Below are 13646 nucleotides of genomic sequence, written 5' to 3'. Positions count from 1 at the left end.
GCTGGTGGGACTGAATTCTTCAAGGTGTATATTAAAGTTTCTTATAGCTTAGTTAGAATCTCTGTGAATCCCAAACAAAACCTTAGCTGGTAGTTCTTAGTTTAAATTATTCTTGTTGTTATTATTATTATTTGCAGTAGTACAGTAGTAGTAGGGGTGTGTGTGTGTGTGTGTGTGTGTGTGTGTGTGTGTGTGTGTGCATGTGAATGTGCCACAGTGTGCATGATGGTCAGAGAACAGCATTGTAGAATCAGTTACTTTCTTTCACTTTCTCTTTTATGGGTTAGCAGAAATAAAACTCAGGTTTCCAAGCTTGTATTCCAAGCCACCTTACCCACTGAGCTACCTATCTGGTCTGCCTACTTATTAACGTTTTGACTTAAATAAATTACCAAATTATTTCTATTTCCCTTAACCTGAATTTCTTTTCCTTTAAAGTGGGGGTGACAGATTCTCCACATTGAACACTTAGCCATACAAGTAGTGCTTAGTAAGTGAAAGGCATGACTAGAGTTACTATTAAAAGATTGGGGAAAATCTCTAAGTAATTTGACAAACCAAGCTGTTCATTAGTGGACAACTCAGAATCCAGATGCCAAACCACCATCATAGGAAACATGTGATTTCCCCACAAGACCACAGTGGTTTTAGCTGAGAGCAGAAGCTGATCACAGACTTATGTGGGTTTTGATCAGCACCATGGGTTTGGTTTGACACTGCTAAGAAGCATCACAAGGGCTCAGTGGAGGGACAGCTTAACTGGAACGGGATGGGTTGGCCCTGGAACACTTCTAGGAGGACAAGTTATTTCACATGCTGATGTGGAAAATGGAAGTGGACATCAGAGGGACATTCATATCTGGAGACCATGACAAAACAAAACTATAAGAAAAAATATGGTGTTTGTCTGTTAGGGCCTGACCTATTTCACATAACACAAGGTCCACTAGTGTGATCCATTTTGTGGCAAGTGGTGGGATATTATTCTTTTCATAGACATGTATATAAACCCTGTGCATCTAAATATAGATGGTTAAAACTTCCTCCTTTAAGCAACTCTATGAAGAGTAGCATGCACCCAAAGAAATATGTCTGCCTTTGGACTCCAGTGATCCAGTAGGGCAGTGGTGATAATGACAGAAATTGCACAGGGCTCTGGGTTTTGAAAGAAAGGCTTAATTTAAACTTTGTCCTAAAGAAAACATGGAGTCTCCCAAGACTTGTTGGCTTAAATAGTATAGAACTTTCTTCACGTGGGATTCTGAGATCCTAAAGTAGCTAAAGTGGAGGTGAAAAGACTGAACCCAAAGTTGCAGGAGAGCTGGTCAGCCTTTGCCACGGCGGGGTGTTCTGAGTGCTAAGAGGACGATGGGGTGGAATGTGCGGATTGTAGCATGAAGAAAGGTCACGCAGAGGCCTCACGGTGTGCTGTGCTCTCTTCCGGTCACTTCTCTGTTGCATCAGTTATAAGAGGGGCCTTCTGATTCTGCAGTATTTACACCTGATCCTGAATACTGATCCAATTACTTAATGAACTAGTGACCAAACCAACTAACACCCCTTTTATCTTTTAAATGGTATACTCCTATTCGACGCCTAAAATTGAGGGTTAAAGTGATGTGATTAAAATAAATGATTCAGAGCAGAAAAGTTAGAGAGGCCATTAGAAACATATGGCTAGATCTCCAGCAAGCCCCCACAATCCTAGAGGAAGCTTGAGCAATTTATCAAAGGTCTAAATGTATTACCTGCATCACTATAAACATCCAGAGTTTTGGAGCCCTTTTGATGTGGACTTAAACGTCAAATTTTCATCTCAATCATTAGTTTGTATTTACATCTAGAAAAAGACTTCTTGGGTTTTTTTTTTCTCCAAGATTATGACCTGTGTTTTTGTTTTGTTTCATTTTATTTTCCAAGATCCTCATGGGCCAAAATTACACAGCCCACCCCCTCCTTCCTTCCTTCTTTCCTTCTTCCCAGGCCCTCCACTAGCCAGAAAGCAGAAAAATCAATCAGAAAGCTTACTTCTTTTTAGGGCTCAGTTCTCCATTTTTCTTTTTATTCACACCTCCACAGATTCCGTCCCATTAAGTTTTTGGGATTGCAGTGTAATTTTGGTGATTAACTTTAAATTGGGGATAACACACTGACAGGCATTAACATAATGTCAAAACATTTTCTTGCAATTATATTCCAGCCTTCTTTAAATCACTCTTTCCCTGTGGACCTTTATTAATATAACATGGACAACACGACAGAGCTTAAAGCTGCAGAGCGAAGTGATGAGCAGCAAAGGTTACCAGAAGCCCTAGAACCTAGGAAAAGACAGGGAGCGTGGCTGTGTCTCACATTTCTCAGCGGCAGCAGCTGGGAGCTGAGTGCTGGAAGCCACTCCTGGGATGTTTGGGTTAGAGCGTGGCTGGTAGGAGTTTTGTTCCCATTGTCACATCTGTTACCATTACCCAAATGGAGCGCGCATTCTGGTGAAAAAATTAAAACAGCTTGGCAGGCCAAAAATAGGAGCTCAGCTCCACATGGAGAGTCTCAGGAACCAGACAGCGCCCGCGACAAGCAGGAGTGGAAATAATACCATATAAAGCAAGAGAATCTTAAGCGTTTTCAAAACATTTTCACTCATAGTATCTGCTTTGAGAATCCCAGCCACTTTATGGAAGTGGGTGAGGTCATGGTGAACCAGCCTCATGTTATGGAGACTTCGGGCGTTTTAAGTGACTTGACTCAAATGATCCAGTATCTCAGAAGCAGTAGAGAAATGGCTTTGCTTTAGAGTAAGGCAGGAATGAGCACAACTGTGGTCTGCCTCTACCACTTACCAGCTCCAAGATTGCAGGTATCTGGCTCACACATAGCTCAGGTTTACTCATTGGACACAATAGAAGTGTGCCCTTCCTGGAGGGAGATTTACATAGGGAGCTTGTAAGTATTGATAGCTATCCTTGTTATCAGCAGTAGGAAAAGCAGTAGAATATGTTAGCGGACCTGAAATAGAACTTAGTGTGGGCAGTCCTGTTTAGTCTCCCAGCCACATTGTCTCTTCACAGAGTCGGGGTCAGAAAGAAGAGTCTGGGATGGGACGGACTCAGCCATAGTGCAGTCAGAACCAGTTCCTAGTTGGTTGGGCTTATCTATCACCAAGCTGAGCTCTCGGCACCCTGCGCTACCTCCAGTAGACATAGAAGAGGTTGTTAATGCCTAGGCTAAACTAATCCTCACTGCTTGCTGAAGACCTCTAGAGAAAACAAAATTATTTTTTTCATGGCTTGCCTTCATCTACAGAAGGGTTGTTCAAATACAATTATTAGTTTGAAAAGCTCTAGGTTTTAAAAAGGACTCTTAGAATATAAAAGAGAAGCTTTCAAAAAGGAAAAAAAAAAAGGCAGACAATAAGATGAAAATGTAGGCTGAGCTTCCTGAGGTTCATCGCAGCTAGCATCCAGACAGCTTGGGCACTGAGAGGCCATGTAAGCAATGGAGGTTGAGAAAAGGAGGACGCTAAAATATATCTCCTTTGCCAATGACTCCAGTGGTGTTTCTGGCAGTGGGTCCAACCTCCAGTGAACAGGCGTTCTTCGCTACGGCAAGCGCCAGGTGCTCCCAGACTCTAGGATTTGAACCACCACCTTGGTCCCTTTACCATGGGGATGACACTGGTTTCTTGACCCTGTTAAGCTATGAGGTGTCTCAGTCTGTGGATGGTAGGTCTTCATCATATGCATTTATAGTGAATGTCTTAATTCAAATAATCAGAAAACCCTATCTTTTTCAGGTTAGACCCAAAGTGCTAATACCTTCTTTGTCTCTAAAGCACATTTCCTACAAAGATTCACCCATGTTTATTAAATAACATGGAAAAATTACTTTGACTAGATAAAAATTGTCATGTATTAACTTTTGTTCAGCTAAAAACTCAAAGAGGTTTATAAAAGTTAGGGGACACATTTTACAATAGTAATAAAATTATGTGTATTTAGTCACATTTATTTCTACTGTTGGAGTGTCCCTAGCTATGTGCTGTAGGTCACTAGCATCTTTGCTAGTGTGATGGATAATACTAAAATTGCAGAGGTGGTAAATGATGCTCTCCTTAAGGGTGGTAAATGCTGCTGCTGTCCTTAAGGGCTTTTGACTACAAATAATTTTTATTGAGCAGCATATGCACAATTCCCTAAGAGGAAGAGTTATAAACACTGAAGTAGGAGCTGAAAACTCACCTTTTGGAACAGCATAGATTTGAGCTTTAACCACATCTAATCCCTACATGATCTGGACCAACTTTATAATTTTCCTTCAATGTGGTTCTTTGCCCTTCTCTCCTCACCCAGCCTATTAAATAAAATCATAGTGTAAGGGTCATAATATAACACTGTAGTTGTTTACTTATCTGCTTGTCTATTTATTGTATGGATATGTCTACCCATATTCATATGTGCTTGAATGTGAATGCTTGCATGGGACAGTTAAATGTAGGATGTTCTTCCTTGGGTGCTTTCCACCTCGTGTTTTTAAGAGAGGATCTTTTATCTTACTATCTTGAGACTTGTTAATTAGGGTAAGCCAGTGGTCCTAAACCTTCCCAATTCTGCGACCCTTTAATATAGTTCTTCAAGCTGTGGTGACCTCAATCATAAAATTACTTTTTCTGCTCATTCATAATTGTAATTTTGCTACTGTAATGTAAATATTTTCATAGATAAATATTTGTTAAAGGGGTTCTGATCCACAAGTTGAGAACTGCTGGGCTAGGCTGATTATCCAGTGAGCTCTCCAGAGATTCGGAGATTCCCCACTCTATTTTCCTTCCCATGACTAGAATAAGGAACACACTGATGATCCTCCCAGCAAGCCTAGCAGTGGAGAGCTCCACATGTCCCCAAGCACCCCATTCCTAGCCCATAGCACAGTCCCTATGCCAGAAGGCTTGTAGCCACCAGGCCAGGACCGACAGATGAGACCTCTACCCTGCATACCTGAGCCCCTGGGCAACCACAGCTGTAGTGAGCTTCTTCCTGCCCCGTGTGTGACCATCTACTGGACTACACTCCTACATGCATTCCAGTAGACCATCTGACTCCAGAGACCACCAAGTAAGACATGTGGGGCCTCCTTCCCCCCACACTCCTGACCATCTGGTTCCCCTAATATATTTCCAACAGAAGTAAACCACACTTTCTCCCCAACACTCCAGTTTTTGGCCACAACTTGGCCAGCATTACCTGAGAACTACAAATACCAGAGACAACCAGATGTCTAAAGGCCAGTGTAAGAACACAAATAACAAGAGCCAGGACAATATGGAAATATCAGAAGCAAAGTACAGCAAGCCCAGGATATCTTAAGACAGCTGAAGTGCAAGAAAATGACCTTAAATACAATTTTATGAAGATGATAGAGGCCTTTAAGGAACAAATAAATAAATCTCCTAAAGAAATTCAAGAAAATACAATAAAACATGTATTCCCAGATGTGGTTCCCTTCCTCTTCTGCTCCCAGTCCCACCCTCCCTCCCTCTTTCCTCACCCTCCCCATTGCCAAGAAATAGAGCGCCCCCTCTCCAGCTCAAGTTGCATCCCCTTCTCCTGTGGCCTAGCAAGGCAGTCCCAACAAGTGATCAAAAAGCAGGCAACAGAGTCTATGTCGGAGACAGCTCCTGCTGCCCTTACTAGAGGACTCACATGAAGATTGAGCTGCTCATCCACTACATCTGTGTAGGGGACCTAGATCCAGTCCATGTATGGTCCTTGGTTTGTGCTTCAGTCTCCACAAGACTCTATTAATGATACTCTGCTATGCTTGCAGACAAGAGACCAGCCAGGTTGTCCTCTGAGAGGCCCCACCCAGCATCTGTTCAAAACAGATGCTGAGACTCACAGCCAAACATTGGGTGACTGTAGGGAGTTTATGATGGTGTCTTTCTTTTCTTTTTTTTAATGGTACAAGGAGATTTATTGTGGAGAAGGGAAAAGATGAGAGGAAAAGGAGGCACCTATGAGAGAAAGAGAGAGAGAGAGAGAGAGAGAGACAGACAGACAGACAGACAGACAGACAGACAGAGAGAGAGACAGAGAGACAGAGACAGAGACAGAGACAGAGACAGACAGACAGGGAGACAGAGACAGACAGACAGAGAAGCAAGAGAGACAGAAACTGGAAGAGCATGATGGTTTTCTTGAAGGCCTTCTGTAAAAGTAAATTGACAATGGTGCTTGCCCACTGATGACTTTGGAGTTAGCTAGCTTTCTCTTTAGTTCACATTCAGTCTCCCTATGGCAAGAGTTCAGGCCCCATTCACAGCATCAATACTTTCTCATGGCCCATGGGGTAAGGGATACACCAAGAGCCTCAGTCCCCACCTTGGAGCATATGCTTGGAACTTGCTTTGCAGAGCTAGATGTTCCCAAGATGGACCCACATATCTGTTCTAGACTAAGAAGAAAAGTAGAAACAGGACGAGAAAGAGGATCCTCTTTTAAACTAAAGCATTTTGAAGGCCAAGGCCACACCCAAGGTGCTCTCTTCTAAGCTAGGGAATGGAAAACAGATTTTCACCCTCATTTGAACCCTTGATTCTGATTTTGTGTTACTTTCAAATGTTGACTTGAAAACAGATGAGATCCATAGGTTGGATACATTGGCAACTTACAGATAGTTTTTCTTTCTACTACCAAGATTCCTAGTTTACAAACAGAGTTTTCAGCATGGGTAGTATTATATATCTCTAAGACCTTATTCTGAGGCAGGAAAGCAGGGCTTACCTTCTATATTTGGCACAGTTCTAAGCCTCTCTGTGTAAGATACTGTCTACCAGTATTTGTCTATTGAGGCATGCTAAGTTTAGTCAATTCATTCCCTTGAGGCCGCACACCATTGATGGCACAATTTCACCTTATTCATTTCCAATCTCTGGACAGTAGATAGGTACCTAAGATGTTAGCTGTTGTCTCAAGGTCCTGTGAGTTTAGAGCCATGAGTGGCCACGTTTCACTCTCATAGCACAATACTAACCTCTGGTCAGAATTGCTCTGGACATTCTGCATGACTGATTGTTTCATTCCTGGATAAGAAAAGTCAATTCTGTTTCTTTTTCACTGGAGCGGATTTATCCGGGCTTATCACTCTCCCTTTACTTCCCTTAAGGAGAGGCCAGGCCAGTTAGAAAGCCTAAGTCCTGGGGAAAAAAAGATAAGACAAAATAGACATTTTAGCAAGGAATTCTTATGCACAGGGAGAGAGAATGGCAGGAATAGTTTTAAAAACATCATCTTTCTGGTGTGATGTTTTGTGTCACCTTGTACGCAGGTGACATTTTTCTATTCTGCCGATAAAATATTTCTTTAAAAATTATTTGAGAGTTTGTACATGTTTGGGAGATAATAGCGTGGAGACTGGGCTGGGGACTGAGAGAGGCTGAGTTGGAGAACAAGCTCCTCATAAGCTTGGGAAAGCAATGGGAGGATGCAGAGCCTGATAGCTTACGAGGATGAGTGCTTATGTAATTTAGTGCCCTCTGTCAGTTGTCCAGAGTGTGATGGACTGCTGAGACTAGAAGCAAGCTGCCTGACCACACAGGTATCTTTTGTCCTGCATATTAAAGGGGTCAAGGGAAAAATCAACATGGAGGCAACAGAGAAAAGCCTGCGAGCTGAGAGCAGCCGAGGGTCTAGAGAGTGGAGGGAACTGCTTAACAAAGTCCTTTAGCATCATTCATGGACCAGTGAGAGCAAAGATGACTGCTTTCTAGACATTCAGACAGATGGCTCTGTGTGTACAGTGTCTCTTGGCCTACAGGGCAGAATACTGGAGTTCTGTAGTAGGACCTGAGCACATGCCATGGTATATAGGCTTCTTCCAAGCCAGGTTTCTAATATTAGTATTTTCTTGGTCTCTGTATTAACTAATTTTCTTATTGCTATATCAAGATACTCAATAAAAGGCAACTCACTGAAGGGAGGGTTGAGCTAGTTAACAGTTTGAGAGTGTAATCCATCACGGTGGTGGATGTACGGTGGCAGGAGTGTGAGGCTGTGAGTCACATTGTGCCCAGCATCAGGAAGCAGAGAGGTGAAGGCTGGGGCTCTGTTTGTTCTCTCTACCTTTTCAGTCCAGGACTCCAGCCCATGTAAAGGTGCTTCTCACAGTCAGGGTGGACCCTACGCCTCAGCAAACCCAATTTAGAAAATACTGCACGGACATGTTAATAGGTTTGTCTTCTAGATTATTCTAGATTTTTGCCAAATGAACAATCAATACCGACCATTACTGTCTCTTTAAGGTTGATTAGATGCAGGATGCAAAGCCAGGAAAAACACAAGTAAGTGTACTCATGCATATTTCTGAAGAAGTGCCAACAGGTTCCCAAATGCTCACTGTTCTTCATATGGAGCTCTGGTGGTGAGAGGTTAGTGTTGGGGGCCTGCTTTTCCCATACTGCCTGGATAGTGCAAACAAGCATAGAATGACATTGGCAGAATTGTGGTTATGAAGGAAACATAACAATAATATCATCGATATAATAAGGCAGAGAGAGCATTATCAGCCAATGGCCTGGAAATACAAAAAAATTTTGGGAGCATCCAGGACCAATGAGGTGTAACTGCTCCAAGTGTTTTAAGTTGATGGAAGTCAGCCATCCAACAGGATGAGATGGCCCAGAATAGTCCATGAAACGGGAGGCAGAAATGGATAAGGGTAGAAAGCATGGTTATTTGGAAACCACAAAATTAGAAGTTGAAACAACAACCTATTGAGTAACGACTGAGTGTTACAGTTGAGGATCCTGAATCGACAGCTGGCCAAATAGAGCAGCACTGCTGAGGTCAAAAGTGGGCCACTGTCAAAGTATATCCTTGTAGGCTGTCTGAGATAAATATTAGATAGGAGGCTGCCAGGCAACTGGAAATCATGCCTGAAGGTGAACAACAATAATCATATGCATTATTTATTGAGCACTTACTCACCGCGGGGCCCAGCATTTACTTTATGCTTGTACTAATCCTCAGTCAGCTATAGAAGGCTGCAATTTGAGCGTCTCTTCAAGGAGGTTGGTTACTTTCTCATTATCAGTGGCAGTACTGTGCTTAGGACACGTATTTATTTAGTTTGCCCTGTGGTTCCGTTTCTTAGTACAGAGAAAGTAATCGAGTTTGCTTTCTGGAAGAGATGTGATTGGAGGTGTTATTATGACAGTACAAGGTGGAATATATATCGCATAGCCAAAATGATGACTGTCGGGTCCTGTAGGACCCACAGCCCCTTCTTGTTGTGACCTCTTAAGACCTGTGAGTCTGAAAATTAGCACTTTGAATTGTCACATCGATACTGGATGGAGCAAGAACATGGACAGCCTTGGATCATCCCCAAGTCAGGCCCTTAATTAATCTCACTGCCTGAAGAGCTTAATGTCCTCATGTCTCTAGTGGGTGTTACATGACCCCTTGTCCACTGAACTGCCTCCAGACCTTCATGCTCATCTCCTGCACAAGACAAGGATGTATATACCATGGTTTTTCAATAGCTTCTTGATAACACAATTTAATCCTATTTCTAATTGGACGAAATCCTGCTGGGAGATTTGTAGCCAGCCTGACAGCAGCCCAACCATGCTGCTGCTGTTCTGTATCTCTGGTTCTCTGGTGATTCCCAGATCCCTTGCCTGTCCTGCTGCAGCAACTGCAGGATGTTGTAGAAACATGGTATCTGAAGCCTGAAAATACCTCAATTATAATTTTATGTAAAACAATGTGAGGATATAGGAATCTTATTCTTCATCTGAAAAACAATGATAAAATAGCATGACCCACTGAGGACCTGATAGAGAGGCGCTGGCAGCTATCTTTTGAATATTGCTACATGCCATCTCATTCTCCCATTTGGATTGTTTTCTCCAGAAAGGATTCTTCTATTGGCAGTGCATAACTCTCTCTCTCTCTCTCTCTCTCTCTCTCTCTCTCTCTCTCTCTCTCTCTCTGTGTGTGTGTGTGTGTGTGTGTGTGAGTGCACATGCGTGCACTTGTGTACAGGCCCACATATGACAGGCCCACATATGCAATGGAGCTGGAGCATAGGTATATAGAGATTTTAGAGAACAAATCAGAGTGTCTGTCCTTAGGTTATTTCTACCTTTTGTTTGAGCCAGGGTCTCTTATTAGCTTGGAACTTTCCCATATAGGAAAGGCTAGCTGGTCCAGAAACTTTCAGAGATACATTCATATTTACCTGCCATCTCTCACCTCTGGCATCAATGACACATGTTACTGCATCTGGCTTTTCATGCAGAGTCTGGTGATCTCAGCTTCAGTTTTCATACGTGGGATGCAAAGATCATTACTGACTGAGCCATCTTTGCCACCCCAAGTCCAACCTTTTGATTTTTGCCATCTAAGAAGCCTATGATTGAGGTCTACACAATTATGTTATGAAATGCATATGATTTAAGTAAATTTATGATTCTTGTTGGACTGCATTCATAGCTATCTTTGACTGTATGTCGTCCAAATGCAGACACACCCAGATGCTTTTCTTTTCTTTTTTCATAAATATATATATTTATAATATTACACATTTATATAATCAACTACCTACAGCAAGAAGAACCACAAAACAATCAGGAATTATGTAAGTGTTACATTCATAGTGTTTGGCTATTTGTGTTTGGCAGCCTTGAAGAAAACATCTTTCCTATATAGGAGCATCTAAAATTCTGAATGTAAATCAATATCTATCATATCCCATCATTATCAACTTAAAACAGCTATCTAGACCTAAAAACATCTTAACCTCTAAACAACTAAGCTTAGTTGCTTTTCTTGATCAGTGCAGAAATTTAACATGAGAATTCTGCCTTGGATTTTCTACTTTCTTTTCCAAAGGCTGTATGAAGAATTTCAGTTGTTTTCTCTAGTCATTCTCTTCCCAACCTCCTTTATTCCCCCTCCTCCTCTTCCTCTTCCTCCTTCCTTCCTCTCCCTCTTTCTCTTTCTCTCTCCAGACACATTTCTAAGATGCCAAGGAAACTCACTGGCAAGTGACTTTGAATGGTTCTGAGTTACAAAGCAGGAAGATCACCTTCATCACTGAATAGAAAAGAATGAACTTAGGGCCCAATGTTGGATATGTAGGGAAGGGGAATGCATTTGGGAGGAGCTGTGGGAGGTGGTTAATATGATCAAAATACCTAGTACAGAATTATTGAAGAATGAAAGAGACAAAGAGAAAAGAGTGAAGTGCATCCATAAAGGATACAGAAGTGGAATCACGGGGTCTGTGCATGCAGACAAAGTGTTGTAGTTGGTCATCTCACTGAGAATAGAGAGGGAAAGGAGCCCATGCACGACCACCAGCCCATTTGAGCATGTTTGCTTTACTGTCTCCTGTCTGGAAGCAAAGAAAATTCTCCAAAATACACACTGCTCACTCCCAGAGTGGAGCAAAAGTAGGAAAAGAATACAGCTGAGTAGCTCCATTAGGACATTATGAACAGCCACCCACCTTGTATAGAAAATTATACTAGATATGTAGGTATAAGATAATTAAGAAATGGCCTCACTTTCCTGTGGTTTATAGTCCATGGTAGGGGCCAGAAAATCTTTTCTCCTAGGATGCAAGAAACAAATACTTTGCCCCTCTGTTGCATACAGCATATACACTGGATGAACACAGTTGTGTTCATAGGTGTATAAGCAGACAGGGGCCAAATTGGCCTGTAGTTTTCTGACTGTTTGAGAGGACAAAATGAACATTTAAGCAAATCATATGTAAGGAAGTATGTCATAATTTAGGTACAAAGGCAATGCAGAGAAGGGCATGCTACGGCGGGGAATGTCAGCCTCTGTGCATCAGTGTTAAGAACAAATAGCTCTCTATTGTGAAAGGCTGCCCTGTGCCCTAGAAGGTGTTCGATAACCTTTGCCAGCTAGATGCCCATAGGGAGCCTCGAACTAATGCGACAATGAAAAAATAATCCCAGACACGCTCAAAGTCAACATAAACTGTGAACTTCTAGTCTAGTATCTGGAATTACATTGAGAAGAAGAGAAGCCTGATTTATTTTTTACCAAGAAGGAGCCTCTTCACTAAGGTATGGGATGATGAAAAGGAGTTGGTTTTACAGAGAAGAGAGAACAGAAAATTTCAAGGAGGGAGCAGAAGCTGTGTACAAGCCTTTGTGAAATAATATAATCTAGTGAAAGATTATAAGTCACTGGGTCCGTGTGTGTGTGTGTGTGTGTGTGTGTGTGTGTGTGTGTGTGTGTGTTTAAACCTGCTAGAGAATGAAGTGAGAGATGAAGAAAGAAAAGGACAAAAGGCAAGGACCACAGACTGGCTCCTTCTGTGTTGGGCTAAGGGGATTAGATTTTACAAAATAATGACATGCACGAATCATAATACTCCAAAAGACAGTGGATTAGTGGCCAATAACAACATACATGGTGAGGTGCAGGCCATGTTAGAAGGTATTATCAAAGCTGCTAATCCGTCTGCCCTTAATTAAAACATAGCAGGAATAGCAAGCTTTCTCTGGCCAGTGCCCCATGCGAGCCAGGAAGTGAATTTAAATAAGATTATAAGTAAGAATCAAAATGCACCCACCAAAAGTTGCTTTAGGATGTGCTAGGGCAGATTTTATAATTCTGTGCTGCTGACAAGATATTATGGTACTTGATAAATTTAATAAAACAGTGGACTCTGCTGATACGGCTATGCCACTAAGAATAGTGTGGTCAATGAATAAAAATGAGCATTCAGGCCTGAGAGGCAAAGGGAACAACCAGGGGCCAGTCCCTGACCCAGTGTATACATTCCCCTACAGTCTAGTGGCAGGAACCTACCCAGGGGGCTCATGCATGTCCAGAGGTTGAAGGACATCTGTTCACTACTCAAGCTCTAAGCAAAAAGGGGAGCTGCATTCAGTGTTGCATTTTAAAAAACAGTTCATTGATGAGGGGTAGGGAACGCTAGTCAAACGTGCTTCAACAGAGGCCGGGCGTGGAGGGGAGTCAGTTGTCTCAGTGAGTACCTTAAGCATATCTGAAAAGGAACGTCTTTGGTCAATACGTTTTCTTTATCTTTGAGGCGTATTGTTTAGGAAATGTCTAATTTATTAAAAGCAGAGCGATTGCTGCTGTGAACTCCTGTGTGTGCATTCAGTAGCAATTATTGGGACCATGTCAATTCTTTTCATTTACCCAGGATCGATGTAAAGGAACTATTAAATACCATAATTTGTTTTAACCTACAAGTACTTCAGTGGTTAATGCATTTTAAAATGTCCCTTCTATATTTCCACTGTCCATTAAGAAAGAAAGAAATGAAACAATGTCTACTGTTTAAATTTATGTGGTCTAATTTAAACCTTTGAGTCTGAGGGATCTAGCTCTGTGGGAGAGGACGTGGTTAGTGTGCCATATGTTCTTTCTTCTGTACCGCCACCGAATAAAAACATTTTCTTTATCTCATTTGTTAATAATTCAAGTATTGAGCATAATTAATCCTACGTGTAAACTACAGTCAATTGGTTAAACAATGCCCTGCCTGCCACAGGAAGAAGTTGCTGCACAGGCACATAGCACAGAGTATGGAGAAACGGGGATTAGTGCTACAAAGTCAGTCATCAGAGGATCTCCTAA

General features: G+C 42.0%; 1 long non-coding RNA gene across 1 annotated transcript in view; it reads right to left on the bottom strand.

The window, feature by feature from the left end:
- LOC311585215 overlaps positions 1-13646 on the bottom strand; it is a 38669-nt gene that overhangs the window by 24331 nt on the left and 692 nt on the right. Inside the window, exon 2 of the long non-coding RNA XR_014775142.1 lies at positions 8979-9171. This is a non-coding gene — a long non-coding RNA (uncharacterized lncRNA). The remainder of the gene's footprint in view (positions 1-8978; positions 9172-13646) is intronic.

This window comes from Acomys minous (assembly GCF_964271855.1).
Source record: "Acomys minous genome assembly, chromosome: 2".
NCBI classification, from domain to species: Eukaryota; Metazoa; Chordata; class Mammalia; order Rodentia; family Muridae; genus Acomys; species Acomys minous.
This window is presented reverse-complemented; position numbering and strand designations above follow the sequence as displayed.